The following is a 19,141-nucleotide window of genomic DNA, read 5'->3' as shown; positions in this document are numbered from 1 at the left end:
AAAGACATTAATTGAAAATAATTTTTTAATATTAGCCTTTTGCTTCTTCCTAAAAATAAGAGATGGTCAATATCAGTATTTTTTGAAGATTCATTAAGGAGAATGGATAATTTTTGAAAAAATTAATCAAAAAATACAATATTGGATTTTGAAAGTTTATTCCCTTATTTTTTTGACAAGGGACTATTATTCCTTCATGTATAGAGCAGATAGTCATCTTTATCACGATGATAATCGATCTCAACCAACTGAGCCACCTTACGATTAAAGTTCATTCATTTGTGAGAATAAAAAAGTGTCAGAAATTTGTTTATATTGAAAAAATGTATAGGAGTAACGTTTTTCACCAACCTCTTCGATTATCCACGTTTCGCCATCTCATTCGTCCGTTCTCTCTATAAAATCACCTTACAATCACCTCACTTTCTCTCTCTAGCTATATACATAGGTCTTTTCTCTCTCTAAAAAAATCTCAGATCTATATATATACACATATACATACAGGCAACAGAGATACACTCGTAAAAAAATTTGTATTAGTATTGCGGCAGCCTCTCATTCGCTTGGTGCAGGTCGGGACCTTCCTCGCCGGAGACAATGACGTCAGCTAACGGCGATGGTGACGTAGGCATACCGGTAAATACTTTTTTTTGGTGTTGTCTACGACGAAGTTTCGGTCCCGCCTTGCATCAACTGAATAAGAGACTGCGGTGAATTTTTTTTACTGTGGTGAATATTGTTTTCGATTAAACCAGCTTTGTTGTGGATCGATCTAATGAGGTAATGAATTTTACGAATCGATTTTGATTTGTTTTTTGTTGTATTTTGATTGAATTTAGTTGGATCTAACTTTGTTAATTGTTGAGTGTGTAATTTGGAGCATAGATCTTAATGATACACATAACTCTAATAATCTAAGAGGATTTGGCAATTTTGATGCTAATTAATGAAATAGAGAAGTTTGATTTTATTGATAACTGTTTTTTTTAATTATATATGATTTAATTTCGCAGTGTTTAATTGGAGCATAGATCTTAATGATTTATAACTCTAATGTAAGAGGATTTGGAAATTTTGATGCTAATTAATGAAATAGAGAAGTTTGATTTTATTGATAACTGTTTTTTTTTTAAAAAAATTATGTATGATTTAATTGTGCAGTGTGTAATTGGAGCATAGATATTAATGCTGTATATAACTCTATTTGTTTTTGCAGGATCTAAGAGGATTTGGTAATTTTGAAAGCTATTAGTGAAATAGATAAGTTTGATTTTATTGATAACTGTTTAATTATGTATGATGTGTGATCCTGCAATATAGATTTAGTAGAAGCCTTTCGAGATTTTATTCCGTTGTTTTTTTTGCTATTAAGTGAAATGGAGAAGTATGATTTTATTGATAACTGTTTAATTATGTATGATTTAGGTAATCTGTGATTAAGAAACCTGCAAGATAGCTTTATTAGAAGACTTTCTACATTTTATGCCGTTGTTTTTTGCTATTAGTGAAATAGAGAAGTTTGATTTATTGATAGCCGTTTAGTTTTGTATGATTTAGGTCATTTGTAATTGAGAGACCTGGAAGATAATTTTATTAGAAGACTTTCTACATTTTACTCGGTTTTTAGGTATATTTGATATAGTAACGAAAAGATTTGGTTTTTGATTAATGCTAGTACATCCGAAACTTGTTTAAACATTTGTTACACTGTACTAGATGAACAAAAGAGGCGTTAAGTGCCGTTGTTTTTTGTGATAGGATTTGAATAGCACCGAATTCGTTGAAAAGGAAGAGTTTTCTCCATCTTTATCCTTCGTTCGATACTAGTGTATATTTTGATGTTTGTGGAATTGTTGCACTTCAGTGTTATATGAGGACTGACGGTGTATTGATAAGACCGAAGCCAAAAAAAAAATGACAATGAAATCATTTTCCAATCTTCAGTTACCTGAATTTTTTTTTCCAAGGAAAGCATTTCTTAACGAAAGAAGAAAAATGACTTCCTTATAGGAGAAAGTTCATTTCCATAAATGACAACACTTTATTAAACTTAATTCATGTGATAGGTAAACTATGTATTCAATCTTTAATACTACTTGTCTTTTGAGAGAAATCTTTACGTAATACTAATTATCACGTCACCTATACGGCTATACCTTCCTCCATCATTAATAAAGTTATTTACTTTATCCAAAAAGATGATCATGTCACCTATACAAACTAACACTGATGTTCCATAAAATGCTTTTTCGAGGTAATTTTTCTAACGGAAAACATTTGCTTGCATACCTAGTGCACCCAGACATCTAGAAGTTCTATCTCTTGGTTGTAGGCGGAACAAGGTTATGTTGCTTTAAAGCTGGAAAAGAAATTGTGAGAGAGAAGGTAGCTAGCTGTATATAATCTGTGACTTCTATGGAATACTGTAAGTGGATGTTTTGCCTAGGCGTATGTTGATATCAAATCTTAATATAAAGTGGTTATTTTTTAACCTAATTATTTGGAAATTACTGCAGGCTGGGCTTCATTTTAAGTTCACTCTAAACAAAGGAAACGAAACAGTATAACTGCTGCATGTTTTCTTTTTACGTTGTTTCGATTCCATCAGCTTAGCACATTTTGTCCTCTGACCCAGAAAGATAATTCTGCCAGAGTATCTATATTTAAGTTTTAAGTTGCCTTGCTAATTGTGCGTATTTCAGTTTGATCTCTGTAAAAAAAATTGTATGCGGTATACGTATTAATGGCTATACTCTTCCTTCTGTATCTTGTAGCCACTTGCTTTGGCTATATGGGAAAAAGAAATTGACAATTCACTTGCTGAAACTGTGTTAGTATGTAACATTGTCATTCTTTGGATAGAATCCGTGCAATTTTCATCAAACTAAATAGTTCAGTCTGGGCTTTTACGTCGTAGGTTTTTGAATTACAGTCCAGTTTTTGTCCAAGGAGCATTTACCAGCTGCATATCTGTCTTTTTGATGATATTGACATTTACTATCTCTATTCTTCATCTGTAACGCTTTCCTTTTTTTTTTGATTAAGCACCGGGTGTTCTGGGGTGCACAGAGCTCCTCGGCAAGGAGTTTCCTTGTCCCAACTCTATGCTTATTGATCTTTGCAGTAGTTATTTAAAAGTATGAAAATGGTTTGTGGCTGGACATATTGTGCAAATTGCAATTGGTTTCAATCAACTGAAATTGACCATAGGAGAGAGACTTAAATAACAATTTGTAAGGCTAGGTGTTCTAATATGAATAATGGGTTGATTAAAATTCATGTCAATCTTCACGTCTCACAACACAAATGTTAATGGGGTTACTGTTCCAGAAACATACACATTTGTTCTAACTTGTAACAACTTTATTTGATTTTTATCCAGTTTAATCAGTATAACTTTTCAGCTGGATGAAGTGGTAACCAATATTGTTATTCTCATGCACAAGCGCAGGAGCAATATATTTTTGTGACCCCTCCCCTATAACTTGGTTCCATTTTGTTCACATTTGTTAAGTATGTAGCCTTGTTTTATCACTTATCGCAAAGGGTACAATTGTTTTATCCAAAATATGGGTTGCTGAACTTACCGAATAATGAAGTCATTTCTCTAGGTCTAGCACATCTGATGCTGCTGGGAAAAATGGAAGATGGGAAGTATTTGCATTTTTATGGTCCAAATACCAGAGCACATAAGGTTTAACCTGGCCGTGTTGCTTCTTATTCGTAAACTACTCATCCAGTGTAGCTATGTTATCTATTTTTTTTGGGATTTAGGGTGCTTTACATATATCATTATTTGCTTTCTTCTATTGTTTGTGAGGTTTCCTACTTGTCTTAGAAGGAAAGCAAAATGTAATATTTTTATTGTCTAGTGGAAAGAATATCAGCAGTTTGTAATATTTTTCTATTCCTCCTATTTGCTTTGAATAACTTATGAGTTGATCTCTTGAGTATTTTTGCCAGGGTTTGATGCTTCTTTGGTGCCTTATGTATCCTTGTACTTAGAAAGTTAATGGTCAGATATCCACATCTTCATTTTCTTTTTCACTGTTCAGCTGAGAAAACTCGTCCACTGGTGATACTTAGGATAGACGCGATAACGTTGATGAATATCTTTAAAGGGGAGCAAACTTTCAAAAGCCTAAGGAACCTGTTTTCCACACCTATGTAGAGAAGAAAACATGGGTGCGACAGACGGAATCCAAAAAAGATGCTTTATATTTTGGTGAGCGATAACGTTGATGAATATCTTTAAAGGGGAGCAAACTTTCAAAAGCCTAAGGAACCTGTTTTCCACACCTATGTAGAGAAGAAAACATGGGTGCGACAGACTGAATCCAAAAAAGATGCTGTATATTTTGGTGAACAACTCCTGGCTGCCATATTCAATTCAATATTATAGGTGTCATCACCATCTCCAATTTAGCCTGCCTTTTCTCCATCACCCCCGCCTCTCCAACTCATTAGTGGATGTAGGCTTTAAGTTACGTTGTAGGCAGAACGTAGTAGTTTTACAATCCAATTACTAGCGTTTGAGGTTACTGTCCTACAATTTAAAATTCATAAAGTTCAAATTCTGGATCCGCCTTTCATCCAACTTAATCACTAGTCCCTTCTAAAAAACACTGTACTATTATATTTCTTGCCCTCCATTGTGTAGAATGGCACCACATACTCTTAGCTTTGTGTACACTAAACGGATTCTGCTTCTTCGTCCAGTCTCCAATACTATGGTCTATGCACGCTCATAAAGCCCCTTCATCTATGGCTATTTTCCTTCATGTATAGCCGGTCAGTCATCTTCTCGGCCCTCTACTCCCAAACAGCCCCGAAATAAACAAACATCCTTTGCTATGTGCTTTATTGCTGGAATATCTTACTATGTCAGTTATACATGTTGCGAAGTTCTTCCGTCTTGTAGGCTTGTCTTGCATGACAAAAGTTGCAGCCCACTGGCGTTCAAACTTTTCATTTCCGAACGAATCAAATTAAAGTAAAGATACTTGTTGACAACAATTACTTCCTTGGACTGAAGTAATTAGACTATTTTGTGATGTACTATTTCATTGTTGGATGATGCAACCTTGTGATTATTGATGGGAGAATGATACGTGTTCCCAAAGTAGGTGTCATTATCCTTTGTTTTGATAATATTGCTTGTGAACACGTTAGTTCTTCCTACCCTTTACTTTTTATTTCTTTGTGATGGCTGCAATCCAAAATGATCGCAACTGATATGACTGGAGTACTATGTAAATCCGAAGAATGCGTATTTGATTAAAATGACGATAGAAAATGAGTTCACGAAACCGTTTATGTTCAATTTGATGACGGACAAGACTCCAAAGGAATATTTCTCTGAGCGTTTCTACGTGTTGTCTTGCCACAAGCGATTTGACTTCATGTGATTGGAATCTAGGTGCATATTACTGGAAATAAAAAAATAAAAAAAATTACTTAAAAGTTAACAGCAGATAAATGTCTCTTAATACGGGGTGGAATCTAAAAGATTGGTGGAGATCACTGGAAACCAGTCAAATATTATTTGATTATATACAAAATATTACAGAGTCAGTAGATAAAACTTCAGTTTCATTGGTAAATATACTCCCTAGAGAAAGGCCAACATAATATGATGTGGTTGGATGGATGAGATTTCTCTATCTTAAGTTCGAGCCTTGAGGGTGAAAAAAATCTTTATAGGAGTGCTTCCCTTTACACGGAACTTTTGTGTGTGAGTCATATATGATTAGTTGGGTCGATGAAGGTTCGAATAGTAAATGGTTACAAAAAATAATTAGGAATATAAAAGGTGTTTGTCCATGGAAGTGACTATGTTCTCATTTTCATCAGGTCAGCAAGTAATTAGCTAGCTGACTAGCTCAATTCATTTTCTCATTCCATGATTTCACCCTAGTGGTGACTTTGTTCGACTTGCCTTGATTGCCTAGCTAATGTTACCATTGCAAGCTACCTAAACCCGTCAATCGGTTCGGGTTAACCGGTTCAAACCGGTAACCGGACCGGTAAAAAAGGGAAATATTACACAATCGACCTAATCATTTAATCGGTAAAACCGGATCATCGGTATCAGCCGGTTAACGTTTATTAACTACGGGATCGGTTTCAATTTTTTTTGGAACTTGAAGCCCGGTTAGGGTGAAAAAAATCTTTATAACCGGTGGAATTAAATTTTTTTTTTTTTTAAATGTAGCCGTTGGGATTCAGCTCGGTCCATCTCATTGCTAATTTGGACCGTTGCCAAATGGTCCCAAACCCTTATTTTGGCCCCCCAACCCCCCAAACTTTTTTTTTTTAACACTTTAACCCATCCCCCACCCCTATATAAACCTCTCTCATTTTCATTTTAATCCACACCAATTCACTCTTTCTCTTTCTCTCAATCTCTCAATTATAGTTACTTTGCAACAATTAGCCACTTTAAATTTCTCTCAATTAAATATTATAAAGTCTTATTATAGTTTCAATTATTAATTTTGCAATTATAATATTGTTGGTGGAGTTGGTGATTTTGCAACAATCCGAAGTAGCTTTGGTGGATTTGCAATTCTAGCCGCCTTCACTTTGTTGGAAATTAATCCGGCAATTTGGTACCTTCGTTCCAACTCTATCTTTATTTTTCGCAATTTAATTTAATTTAGTTCGCAATTTAATTTGTTGCAATTTATTTTCTTGTGATTTATTTGAGTGTGATTTAAATTAATTTTATTTAATAATGGCGAAGAGATTTAGACGTGGTGCCGGTAGTAGTGGTATTGTTAGGGGTGGGTTTAATGAGGAAACATTTGTGGAAGAAACACCTAATTTAAGTATTGACGTTGGTGGAAATAATTCACTTTTAGGTCATGAGGCAATGCAACAACATTATACCGACACTTTTAATGAAATTGATGATGATGATGAAACACAAGCCCCTGAAAATCCAATAGGAGATACATGTCCTGCACAATCACATACACAAGACAAACCGCCTAGAACTCGTAAGCCAATCGCTAAAATTTGGAAAATTTATGATTAAGGATAAGGAAAGCCAAACAGCTAAATGTAACATATGTAAACAAGTATTTGCTTTTAGGCAAGGAACTAGTAAGGATGGTGGAACGAGTACACTAAATGGTCATATGAGAAAGAAACATATAGATGTTTGGGGAGAGCAAACGGGTTCAAATGTGGGGGGTATTCAAATGATGATAGACCCACGAACCGGTAAAATTTTTAAGTATGACAAGAAAAAAGAGTGTGTAGAAATAGCTAAAATGGTAGCTTATGATTGTTTACCATTTTCATTTCCTTCGGGTTTGGGGTTTGTTACTTACATTCAACGTTGTTATAATCCGTTATTTGAGGGTATTCCTAGAAGTACTTGTAGAGCGGATGTTATAGATTTGTATAAAAATATAAATTTTATTTGCGTCATGTATTTAATTCTTTAAATTATAATGTTTCTCTTACCGCTGATTTGAGTCTTAGTCTTAACAAGTTAGATTTTTTTGCTATTACATGTCATTGGGTTGATGACAATTGGGTTATGCAAAAAAGAATTATAGCTTTTTGATATGATGAAGGGAAAGGTCATCACGATGGAAAATTTTTAACGGATTCAATGTCTACTATTATGAGATTTTTTAACATTTATAGAAAAACACTTTGTATTGCTTTAGATAATGCTTCTACTAATACAAAGTCGATTGGTCTTTTAAAAAGGAAATTAAACCCTCCACTAAAAAATATTTTTCATGTGAGATGTAGTTGTCACATTTTAAACTTAATTGTTAAAGATGGTCTTGTGTGTTTTGACGATTCTTTCAAAAAGTTAGAGAGGCGGTTGCGTTTCTTGTTTGTAATGCTAATAGGGGAAGACTTAAAGATTTTAAGAATTGTTGTGTGAAAAATAACCTTAGACCTAGGAAAATTCAAGTAGAAATTGAGACTAGGTGGAACTACACTTACATTATGCTACAACAAGCATATGAGTATAGGATTCCCATATAACAAGTTCACAACAAATATAATATTAATAATGATGATTGGTTAAATTTTACGCATTGGGAAGATGTTAAGGAATGTGTTTAACTCTTAGAAATTTTTTATAATGCAACTCTTGCTTTTTCTAAACAATTCTATCTCACGGTAACCGAAATTTTAGCCTACTTAGGGGAAATAGCTAGAGTTTTAAAGAGTATAAATATAAACCCGGTTATCAAGCGGCTATTTCTGATATGACAACAAAATTTAAAAAGTATTTTTTTCCATCCCAACTTTATTTATATTGGGTTCTCTTTTAAAATCCTTGTTTAAAAGTGTCTTTACTCAAGCATTGGTTAATTAAATTTATACATTTTTAGAAATTGAAGAGGGAGTTCAACCATCTTTAGCTGAAGCTGAACTTGCTATTGATGCCGAGTTTAGAAAAGTTTTTAGTCATTATTCTAATTTGGAAGAACATGCTACACCCATTGCTCCACGCCCTACTACTTCTCAAAGTAGCAAAAAGGGCTTGTCGGGTTTGTCGCATTTAAAAGTTTTACATTCACATCCAACTCCTTGTAATGCAAACTTTGATGAATATCACTTTTATTTTATGCAGCCAAATGTAGATATCAAGGAACTAGATGAATTGGACGTCTTAGTATGGTGGAAGAAATAAAAGGCAAGTCATCCAATACTCTCAAGAATAGCTCGAGATATTCTTACGGTTCAAGTATCAACCGTAGCTTCGGAGAGTGCATTTAGCCAAGGAAGACAACAAATTGGAGACCATAGACACTCATTATCCGGAATTTATCTTGCAAGTACTAGTGTGCATTCGCGATTGGATTAGATCGGAGCGACGCAACCAAAACTTAGAAGCGGAGGAAGGCAAAGAGGAAGAGATTGAAGATTTGATAGCAAGTGGAGCGGACCAAATGGAAGACTTTGAATATATCTCCATGGCCGAATATGATATGGGGAAATTAACCAAATGATTGAGAATTGGTGATTTTATTATTCTACTATTTCTTTGCAACTCATGTATTATTTGCAAGTTAAAAAAAACTACAACTTGCAAATAAATGTTATCCAAGAATGAATAAAATATATAGCTCATTGAATTTTCTTCTATTTACTTGTGTTCATATTTTTACTTATATTAAGTTAGGAATATACCTAAAATATACTAAGAATATACTTATAATATACATCTACTTAAATTAAAAATAGAAAGCTATATACTTGAAAAATAAAAAAATAACTATAATATATATACTTAATTTATAAAATACGAATTTATAAGCTTAGAAAAAAATTAAGCTATAAATAACTTAAGTTATAATATATAAGTATATATATATATATGCTACCTCTCAAATATATAAACCTTACTTATAAACTTATATCTTTTTACAATATACTAATAAATATATAATATATATATAATACACAAAAAACAAAACAAAAAAGAGGTTTTGGACACTTTTGAACCGGACCGGTCCGGTTTCGATTATTTTCCTTCCGGTTTGTTGTAGTCAAATACGATGATACGTTTTGCTACCTCTCAAAGAATAGGAAATGAACTATTCTTTTTACCAAATAGATGGAAGATGTGTCCAACTACGGAGGTTCCTTCCTTTGTAGTCAAATACGATGATACGCTTTGTGATGTTACCTACCAAATAGAAGGTGATGGAGGTTGCTTGTGAGAACTCATTAGTTAACCTACTTCTTATATTTTAATACTTTATTTTATTTACTTAATAAAAAGATGTCGTGCCGCACCGGGTCATAAGATAAGCTATAATTTTTGTACTACTTGATTGATCGATAAGAAGGAGCTTCCACAAGAACCGAAAGACTCTTGAATGTGCAATAACTCTCTCTCCTGCTATTGGGGGACTGTAAAGGGTGACAAAAGTAACCTTTCTTAGTGTGAGGTGGCTATTAAGTTTAATTGGAAGCCTAAGCCAAGAAGGTACGAAGGAAGTGATAGGCCCGTTTAGAAGATAGGGGCAGCTTTATTATGGTACCAGGGACGGCTCAATAAGTTCGGCAGCCTAAAGCAAACTTCTATACGAGGCCTTATTTGATTTTTTTTTTAAAATAAAAATATTCATTATAACTTTTATTTAAAATCTACTTTTCTAGCTTTTTATTTGTAAAGTCATTAATAATTCTTTTTCAATTGATAACGTAATTAATCCATTTAAATGTATCATGAGACATTATTAATCTCAGGTAAGAAATTATAAATTCTAATTTCGAAAACTTCTTCTATTTGAGACAACCGTCACCGGATTTGTTAACATTATTCAATAAGCAATATAGGTACTGTATTTGAAAAAGAATCAAGATTTTTTATTTGATTGAGTATATCGATTAGAGTACCATCTGTACTTGTTCTACTTTTCTTAACACTTTATCGTTTGAAAAATAAGTCTAAACAATCAATATCAGTGGCCATTTTGTTTTACACATCATTCAAAGTTAATGACATATCATCTCAAATAGTCATACCCTATAAAAACTCAAAATTATCAAACCCATACATATGTTGTGAATTAAGTATCTTCACTTTTAGTTTTTGAATTATCACTAACTTCTACTAATTTCAATAAAACATTTTTTATTTGTGAAGCTTGAAATATTATTGTTTTTATACTTTCGATACGACTTTCCCAACGTGTTTGTGACAATAATTTAAAAGTTAAGTTGGGTACACTATCTTTTAAAACCTTCTATTGTTTATTAGAAGAAAAAAAAAAGTAAATATATACGTTATATCACTCCAAAAAATTATATAACATTCACAAAAGAAATAGTCATGTCACGAAGTACCAAATTTAAATTAGGACAATATTAAATATATATATATATATATATATATATATATATTTTGAATTATCACTAACTTCTACTAATTTCAATAAAACATTTTTTATTTGTGGAGCTTGAAATATTATTGCTTTTATACCAACGTGTTTGTGACAATAATTTAAAAGTTAAGTTGGGTACACTATCTTTTAAAACCTTCTATTGTTTATTAGAAGAAAAAAAAAAGTAAATATATACGTTATATCACTCCAAAAAATTATATAACATTCACAAAAGAAATAGTCATGTCACGAAGTACCAAATTTAAATTAGGACAATATTAAAAAAAAAATATATATATATATATATATATATATTTTAGAAAAAATTGGAGGCACTTGCTTGAGTTGCTTTATGGTTCAGCCGGCCATTTGTGGTAGTAGTTGCCAACATTTCTCTTAGCATTGACCAAAGGTTGATGTTGATGAATTCGCCGAGTCCTCAAACTCATTAGATTGGATAATTGAGAAGTTGCATTGGACAGAGAACACGAGATGTTACCCCCATTGTTCCATTTGCTACATGCCGCCTTAGACATATACGGTTTTCTTAGTTTTGTGATGGACTAATGATAATGAATGAAAGTAAATCTTTTAGTAAACGTATATAAATGATTGTGTAGTGTATAAGCAATTCTTTAGTAATCACAACAAAAGTGTGATGGAGATTGGCTGAAGATGATCTTACGCGGCATAATTTTCAAACTTTCTACTGATCACGAAAGCAAGGTACAAGATTCGGAAGTGTGTAGATTGACAAGAACAGCACAGGAAAATGAGGACAAACATGAGGTGAGTTTGCCCTTTTCTGATGGCGTGCAAATAGTGTAAAACTAAGTTGAGATGTTAAGAGAGAGATGGTGACAAGAATGGACACAACACCCACTCCTAATAAAATCCAAAGGCTAAGGAGCCGTTTGGACATATTTTTCCTTATAGACATAAAAACTTCACAAGTTGTGAAAATCATCAAAACATTCCCAATTCTTATACAATCTTATCAAATGAGCAAGTCATAGTTCATAACAAAATTAATACGGTATTAGAAGGCCTTTCTAAAAAATACAACATCAATTGATCAAACTTTAGTTCAATAAAATCGAAAATTTAAGATGAATAGTAATGTGACTACTCTTTAATATAATCCTCCCACATGGTAGACATAAATAAAGGTTGGTAGAAGTTAACGAGGTTGGTAAATGGTTGGTGGGAGTAATTGTTAAAAATATTTACCAACTTATGAGTCTTTTTTTATAAAATATAAACTTATAGGTCAAGTTTTATATTTAAAATTTTCAAAATCATGATTTGAAATTATGAAATGAAATGCATGTCCAAACACTGATTTTATTTTATAATTTCAAACTATGGTTTCAAATCTCACGTGCAAATGCATACTAAGTGCTAACTAAAAGAAGCAGCAAACTTTGCTCCAAGTCCGCCCACAATGCGACAACGTGACTTCTCACTTGGCGATTATTCTGGCCCATCTCTCATCAAGTATAGTGGAGGAGCCTTAGTACAGTATTTCAAAGATCTTAATTTTGGTTTGATTTGATTTGATATTAAAATTAAAAAATTACAGCATTTGGTTTGGAATGATTTGGTTTTAAACAAATATAAATTGAAAAAAAGGACTAAATATGAATACATAATTTATAGCTCTATATGCACCTTTGAGCTTGGTTACCAAATGGTTCGAGTGCTCACAGACAGACAGTCTCGGGGAATTTCTTTTTCTCCACTAATAATGCTTTTAAAGTTTTGAGAGTTTTAGCATTTTAATAAAAAAATTTATTGATTTTTTTAACTTTTGACATAGTTAATTTGGATTAAGCGAAATAAAAGAAACATCAATAATTAAATATTGTTATATATACCTTCATATAAAGTAAAACAAGAAACAATATTATTATTCTTTGTGTTACAATCAACAAACTTGTTCCTAACTGTTTTCTTTGCATAACATTATGGGTTTCATTAACTAAAAAATGTATTTTATATAAAAGTTCACAATGAAGACTCTTAATCAAGGATACGTATACGTTCGGATTGTCATTTTAGGGGTTGAAAAGGTTAATATTTTTTTATGTATATGTTTTATTTTTTAAGGTTTTGATTTAAGCGTGTTATTTTTTAATCAAGACATAACTTTATTTTTATAAATATAATTTAAAAAATATAGGAGAAAAACTAATTGTAAAGTGGTCAAACTTTCATATAACTTTCTTCTTAACGTCACATAACTACATCAAATTTTTGCACTAAACCAAATGTCATATATGACATGTCTTTATAAATATGAACTTCATCATATCATGATTGATTAATATGTAATTTTACTTAAATTTCGATAGTACTAACTTCTAAGTTTAAATTGCTTAATCTGGTGTACATAATACGAATAATTTCCTAACAGTGTATCGATAGCGACCTTATTACCCCAAGTGCCATAGACTAGCAATCATTACCTACTACCTCAGCCTCCGCCTCTTTCATAATTTCAGTTTTTTTTCCTCACCCGGTCGATATTTTTCTAGTACCCAACTAAGTAAGAGAGGGGCCGTTTGGTGCATGGCATAAGCTGGGATATCCTAAAGTCTGCTAATTTATTATATCATATTTGATAGAAAGTATAAATTTATCCTGAGATAAATTTATATCTTGTATCAAACAAATTATAAAATGCATCCTATAGTATAAGTTGGAATATACCTTCTTATACCACTTATCTAGGGACTATTTTATACCATCTCCTAGATGGTATAAAATAGTTCCAAGATATAAGAGTTTGTCCATAGAAATCAAATATTCTTCACTTTATTTGAAATTTTTTAAGCTGGAGTTGAAGATCGAGTTGTGTTTGTTTATATTTTTTGTAAAGAATGTTTGATTGTTTGAATGTACTGAAATTGAAAATAGATTTTAGGTGTTTTTCAAATTCTAAATACAACTAAAGTTGTATTTGAAATTTTCATGCTCCGACACTGAGTTATATTTAAAATTTTCATGCTCAGACACTGATTTTCAAATAAAGTGAATAATTCTCATGACCAAACAGGTCATTATATTTGTGCTAGAAAGTTTGATGGGAAAAGGGTTAAAAATGCCCCTCTACTTTAAGAAAAGGGGCTAAAAATATCATCCATTATAAATTTGGGTAAAAAATATCACTTCTGCCATTAAAATTTTCAAATATACCCCTGTCTTAATTGAAATTCTCAAAATAAATCCGATTTCATTTTTAAACCTGCTTCATTTAAATCCGAACCAACTACATAAAAACTCATATGCGACCAACTTATTTCCGAATCCTATATTTGGAGTCACTAGGCACGGGGGCGGTAACCCATATGGGTTTTTTATTTAGTTGGGTCGGATTTAAATGGAGCGGGTTTAAAAATGAAATCGAATTATTTTGAAAATTTCTGTTAAGACAGGGGTATATTTGAAAATTTTAATGACGGGAGGGGTGTTTTTGACCTAAATTTGTAATGAATTTTTTTAACCATTTTCCCTAAGTAAAGGGGGCATTTTCGACCCTTTTCCCAAGTTTAATTTAGGATAATACTCCCTCTGTTCACTTTTACTTGTTCAGTATTCTAAAAATAGAATTTCACTTTCACTTGTCACTTTTAGCATATCAAAAGAAGACAATTTTTTTTTTCCTGTTTTACACATAACATTAATTACTCATTTCAAATTATTTTTCAAGTCCAATAAAACTATACATCAAATAATATGAGTATCATAGTAAATTATGTATTTTATTTATTATTGGCCAAAGTCATAAATGGACCCCTAAACTTATTCTGATTTTTTATTTAGACCCCCCAACTGAAATGTTGACCATCTGAACCCTCGAACATAAGATAAACTGTGTCATTTGAACACCTCGTGCCAGCTTGGCACATGCGTGCAGTACACTTGCTGTGACATGAAAAAATAGACCAATAAAAATAAGCCATGTCAACAAAAAAAATTAATTTTAAGAAAAATTAATTTTAAAATCTATTTAAATAATTTTAAAAAAATCTGAAAAACCCAACCCATCCTCTCCGATATCCCACTTCACCACCCCACTGTCGCTGCTTCTTCCGCCGCCCCCACCGTCGCCGCTTCAAAATCTATTTGAATAATTAAAAAAAATGGTGCCATTTTTCGTCGGAGATTTGTTTAAATAGATTTTTGAGTGGAACAACGGCGAATGGCGAGAGGAGGGGCAGTAGTGGTGAAGGGGCTATCGGAGAGGATGAGTTGGGTTTTTTATTTTTTTAATTATTTAAATAGATTTTCAAATAGAAGTTTTTGTTAAAATTAATTTTTAATGATTAAAAATTTTAAAAAAGAAAAATTTGGTCTCTCACGCTCCGTTTAAAGCGATTGTACCGCATGCGTGTGTACGCACGATGTATTCAACCGGCACGTTTATCTTATGTTCAAATGGTCAACGTTTCAATTAAGGAGTCTAAATGAAAAATCAGGATAAGTTTAGGGATCCATCTATGACTTTGGCCTTTATTATTTCTTAGAGATGTGCAAAGTGAATAATGAATAAGTAAAAGTGAACGGAAGGAGTACATTTTTATTAAAGATGATTTCATCTTTGACGTGAATGTTGCACGTATCTCTTCCTCTCTTGAGTCCCGAACCAAAATGACCCAAAAAAAATGTTTTGAACCAAAATACTCCAATAAAAATAAAAAAAAAAAAAAAAAAAAAGGTGACAAAAGTACCTTAAGCGTAACAGCGCGGTTAAGTCCTTTAACGCATTAAAATCTTTGGGCTAAAGGTGCCCAGTAAAAAAAAAAAATTCTATAATGCAGTAAAATACTGCGTTATAGAAACAGTAAAAAAAAAAAAAAAAAAATTGGCCAACTTTATTTTTTGCAACACTTAGTGTTTTTTTTTTTCATACTTTGACCAATGATTAGTCGTGTGTCAAGACTCCAAAACATCAATATTTTATATAGAACCGATTTTTTTTTGCGTACAATAATGCGTGCTCAATATATCAAGGATACGTAAACGTTCGGACCGTCATTTTAGGGGTTGAAAAGGTGTCCGAAGTAAGTTTTGTTTGAAAACTTTAGGTTTAAGTATTCTATATACACAGACGTTCATTTTTGTTTTAAGACTTGTTATCATTAGCTTAAAGTTTTGTATTTTTAGGGTTTAGATTTAAGTGTGTTATTTTTTAAAGCATAACTTTATTTCAAATATACGCGATTTTTTGAGCTTGGACGTCCGATTTACGCGATTTTTTTTTTTGCAACATATTCGAAATAAAGTTACGCATTAAAAAATAACACACTTAAGGAACACTTAGTGTTTTTTTCCATGAAAAGATCGCAACATCTTATTTTAATAAATCTTTTCTTTGCAACACTTAGTGTTTTTTTCATACTTTGACCAACGGTTAGTCGTGTGTCAAGACTCCGAAACGTCAATATTTCATATAGAACCTGATATTTTTTTCTGCGTACTATAATGTAGGCTCAATACATCATGGATACGTAAACGTTCGGATCGTCGTTTTAGGGGTTGAAAAGGCACCCGAAGTAAGTTTTGTTTGGAAACTTTAGGTTTAAGTGTTTTATTTTTTAAGGTTTTGATTTAAGCGTGTTATTTTTTAATCAAAACATAACTTTATTTTAAATATAAATCTAATTCTAAAAAATATAAGGTGAAAAATTAGTTGTAAAGTGGTCAAACTTTAGACGGTCATAACTTTGCGCTGGGATGTCCGTTTTACGCGATTTTGTTTTGATCTTGTGTATTTTTTCGAGATCTACGCGGACAAACTTCCGCGAGGCGGTTTGGCCAAGCCGATTTAAAAAAAAATACTTGTTATCCTATTCAATTTTAATTTTTTCCCAAATTGGCTTGAAGTTTTTAGTTTTCTTTACTTATAATATGATGATACGCAATAGATTTTAACGTAAAAATTCCGGAGCAATGTATCTGTGAATGTTGATTTCACTTTTGTGGTTTCAATTTTTCAAAATAAAGCTGACTAATTTTGTCGACATATAAAGTTGACTGAAATACATTTAAACCTAAAGTTTTCAAATAAAACTTACTTCGGGCACCTTTTTAACCCCTAAAATGACGATTCGAACTTTTACGTATCCTTGATGTATTGAGCCTGCATTATTGTACGCAGAAAAAAAATATCAGGTTCTATATAAAATATTGACGTTCAAGAGTCTTGACACACAACTAATCATTGGTTAAAGTATGGAAAAAAAAAACACTAAGTGTTGCAAAAAATAAGGTTGGCCAAATTTTTTTTTTTTTTTTACTATTTTTATAACGCAGTATTTTACTGCGTTATAAATTTTTTTTTTACCGGGCACCTTTAGCACAGTATTTTACCGCGTTAAAGGACTTAACGATTACGATTAAGTCTTTTAGCGATAAATTATTGCACTAAACGTACTTTTGTCACCTTTTTTTTTATTGGAGTATTTTGGTTCAAAACATTTTTTTTTTGGGTCATTTTGGTTCGGGACTCTCCTCTCTTCACCATAAGTGTCGTGATTCACACACTCTACCCCATTTTTCCTCATACACGCAACTCCTTTCTACTATGTCTGCTCTCTTCTGTCACTTCTCATTGTTTGCATTTACCCCATTTTTCCTCATACACGCAACTCCTTTCTACTTATGTCTGCTCTCTCTTCTGTCACTTCTCATTTTTTGCCAATCCAAACGGGCTCTTAATATCAAATTGCATTACAACACCATTCTCATCTTTCATCCTCTTTCTTTTTACTAGTCAAAATATAGAGTCTTCTCAGTATTCGTTTACTGTTTCTTTCTTTGACTAGACAGCATAGATTTATCATAGTTTTGTTTTCCACCATTTCACACTTGCAAACAAGAACAATAAATCCTCTTTTTTTCAACAGAGAACCAAGAATTGTGAAAAAGCTAAATGTGGGGTCTGTTTTAATGGTGCGTAGTTTGATCATTTGACATGCTAGAAGATTGAAGAGTTTCATTTTGATCAAATTTGAAAGAGCAAGAAACAGGTCAGCTTCTTGTTCTAACTCTTTATTTTGTTTTGCTCAAATTAAAACTTCATTCTTATCACCCTTGATCAGAGCTCTCTCTGGTTCGAGTTCTGGATATGAAAAACTCCCGTGAGGATGTGTTTAATGGGTGTTATGCACGAATCTTGATTAATCAGGTACCCCTATAGATAAAAATAACTTCATTCTAATCTTTTTCTAATTTTTTTTTTTTCAGTTTTCGTGAATGGAAATGTGGTAGATGCAACAAGATCTAATTTTAATAATTTTTTACGTATAGATTCTCTGTTTTTTCACTTTCAGAAGATCAGTGAAATCGGCATCATGATAAATTTGAATCGTCTCAAACAGTCCAAAACCTTTTTAAACTATTTTTTTTAAAAATAAATTATTATAGTAATAAAAAGTTGTTTGATTGTGTCAAATTTTCTTTATTTTTTGGAGGATTTTGGCCGATTTTTAGGAAAAGTGGTTTGTTTTCCGAATTAATGATAAAAGACGCATTGAATTATCATTTTTTTTTTCTAGTTTCACACCCCAATATCAATGTTTCCAGTGACCATTGTGGATTCTCATTAATCCTTTCTAAAAAGAATATCTTTCTGAATTTGGAAGTAATTTAACTTACATTTTTATTTTATTCTTAATGACAAATTTTTATAATCACACAAATATTACGATATATTTAACACTTCATGTTCGATTAAATTATGCAACATAAATTGAAAATGGAGTGAGTAATAACATGTTAGCCTTTTAATTTACTAGCAATTAGTTACCTGTTACCTTTAGCCTTCACCTCTTTGTTCGTTCTATTTTTTCTTTGAGATAATGGTAAAAAATATATCCGAATTATCCTTTTTATCGCGAGTTTTACACTCAAATTATTAGTTATTTTTTTTTCTACCTAAACTATCACTATTTATGTATTAAAAACACATTTCGTTGATAGTTTAAGTAGAAAAAGGAAAAAGATAGGAAAAGAAAACAATTGATAGTTGGCTAATCAATTTTAAGGTGTGTTTTAATGCATAAATGATTTCAATTAGTACTAAGATGTAAAACTGACAAAAAAAAGTGACTGTTCTGATGTGTTTTTTATCATTAATTTTTTTTATGTCACGATATTTTTCTTGGACTCAGACTAATTCATATTTGACATGACTAATATCTACTCTCTCCGTTTTGAAATATTTATCTTACTTTTTTTTTTAATTCGTTTAAAAAAGAATGTCT

At 31.8% G+C, this 19,141-nt stretch overlaps 1 long non-coding RNA gene across 2 annotated transcripts; it reads left to right on the top strand.

Annotated features, from left to right (window-relative positions):
* Positions 1-511: 511 nt before the first annotated feature.
* On the top strand, positions 512-2,936 carry LOC132039587 (uncharacterized). Of its 2 annotated transcripts, XR_009410428.1 has the most exons (3): positions 512-780; positions 1,217-1,425; positions 1,558-2,936. It is a non-coding gene; the product is annotated as an uncharacterized LOC132039587 (long non-coding RNA). The 2 variants fall into 2 exon arrangements; XR_009410427.1 differs by having other exon boundaries at positions 1,217-2,936.
* The last annotated feature ends 16,205 nt before the right edge of the window (positions 2,937-19,141 follow it).

The sequence above is a fragment of the Lycium ferocissimum genome, chromosome 12 (assembly GCF_029784015.1).
Source record: "Lycium ferocissimum isolate CSIRO_LF1 chromosome 12, AGI_CSIRO_Lferr_CH_V1, whole genome shotgun sequence".
Lineage (NCBI taxonomy): Eukaryota > Viridiplantae > Streptophyta > Magnoliopsida > Solanales > Solanaceae > Lycium > Lycium ferocissimum.
This window is presented reverse-complemented; position numbering and strand designations above follow the sequence as displayed.